Source organism: Callorhinchus milii, unplaced genomic scaffold, assembly GCF_018977255.1.
Source record: "Callorhinchus milii isolate IMCB2004 unplaced genomic scaffold, IMCB_Cmil_1.0 Scaffold8, whole genome shotgun sequence".
Lineage (NCBI taxonomy): Eukaryota > Metazoa > Chordata > Chondrichthyes > Chimaeriformes > Callorhinchidae > Callorhinchus > Callorhinchus milii.
Window position 1 is genome coordinate 5,689,910 of NW_024704749.1, and position 1,983 is coordinate 5,691,892.

At 43.9% G+C, this 1,983-nt stretch overlaps 1 non-coding gene across 1 annotated transcript; it reads left to right on the forward strand.

The window, feature by feature from the left end:
- The first annotated feature begins 563 nt into the window (after positions 1–563).
- Positions 564–637, forward strand: trnas-cga. Its single transcript has one exon. It is a non-coding gene; the product is annotated as a tRNA-Ser (tRNA).
- Positions 638–1,983: the final 1,346 nt, after the last annotated feature.

The window sequence follows — 1,983 nt, forward strand, 5'->3', positions numbered from 1 at the left end:
GGCACCTTATCACGTAGTCGAGACGTCTCAAAGCGCTTCACAGAACGTATTGTAAAGTGGAGTGACTGTGTTTTTTTGTGGGCGAAACGTGGCTGGTCAAATGCGCCCAGAAACAGTCGTGGATTGAGTGACCCCCAATTTTTTAATTTTATATATATATATGTTTGCAAATTGGCGTAAAAAGTGACTACACCTGACAGAACGTTCCTGTGAAGTGCTTTGATATGTAACATTGTCCGAGATCCTGCATCAACTACAAAAATTGTTGTTATTAAGATTGTAACTGAAACCAGTGGTGGGTTGAGGGGGGGGGGGTGGGGGTAGAATCTCGGATTACACCAGTAAAACCATTCCAACCTTGTAAGCATGTTACAGTTGACTATTATTGTTGTTGGGTATACATACAGCTTTTGTGTGTCTTTTTGTTGTTAACTGCGATTTATTGCTGCATGTTCTCAACGGTTTGCGCTCTGCAGATGTCGGATTTTGGCAATCGCAGAGGATTGTGAGCTGGGAATGAGTGACTGAAATAATAGGTAGCCTTCAATGACATACAATTGTGGAACCCTGTAGCGTAGTGGTTAGAGCGCTCGCCTCGAAAGCGAGAGGACCCGGGTTCGATTCCCGAGCGGGGCAAAACCCTAGACAAGTTTCCTTACTCCACACGCCTCTGTTTACCTAGAAGTAAGTAGGAAGCCATTTGTTGGTCGATTGACGGATCGCTTTTCCGGGATAATAATACCTCCAAAAAAAAGATAAATTGATCACTCAGTCCGAGATTGTTTCTGGGACACTGCTGTGTGCGGTTGGCTGTCGCGTTTCGCCCACATAGTATACAGTCAATTCACTTTACAGTATATTCTGTGAAGCGCTTTGAGATGTTTCGAAGACGTGATAAGGTGCTCTATCAAATGCAAGGCTTATTAATATTATTATTACAAACGTGTGTGTATTTGTGTGTGTGTGGGGATATAAAACATAGCAATGATAATTCTGCAATAAGTTGCTCTTTTATACACTAAAAGGGAAAGATCAGAGGATTTTTGGAAGAAATCACTTGGAAACGCACAAACCAGATACAGACATGATTGCTGTTTATCATTATGACCCTAGTTATTGCCGAGTCTGTAACCAGGGGACACAAGTATAAGATAGCGACGGTGGAGGTGGGGGGTAGAATCTAAAAGAGAATTTAGGAGGAACTCCTTCATACAGAGGGTAGTGGAACTCACTGCCTTAAATCAGATAGTGTTGATGCATTCAAGAGGAAGCTAGATCTTCACATGAGGGAAAGGGGAATAGAAGGGTTTGGGAGGGAGTGAGGAATGGGTGGAGAATCATATGGAGTTTAATGATAATAATAACATAATAATAATATTCATCCTTGCATTTGATGGAGTGCCTTATCACGTTCTATGATGCTATGATAGCCATCATAGAATCTTACTGCACAGGAGGAGACCATTCGGCCCATCGTGCCTATGCCGGTTCTTTTGAAAGAGCTACCAACTCTGCCTCAAACAGAGCTGCACGATCATAAAAGATGGGAGAGAGATTTAGATTTAATGACCTGATACAGGGAGTGGTGGATGTTCAGCTGGAACAATAGTAAGAATAATCTTTCCGTTTCACCTCAGGTGGAGATGTCAAAGGATTTATTTGACGACTGTGTGTTTTATGGGCGAAAGCGGCAGCCCATTTACGCACAGCGACGTCTTCGCAAACGCCCATGAAGTGGATGTCTGATTTTATTGGGGGGTTGGGGGAGGCTTCGAGGATAGTGGGGGGGTGGGGTTTGGAGGAGTGTAATGGTTAGCTCGAGCAAGAGGACCCGGGTTCGATTCCTGGGCGGGGCGAAACCTTGGGCAAGTTCTCCTTACTCCACGCACATGGCTCTGTTTACCCGGGTTTATATGAAACCTCTCTTCGACCACATTTGAAATTCCTTGTGAGGTAATATAGTGTAGAAAGCGCAACGTAGAC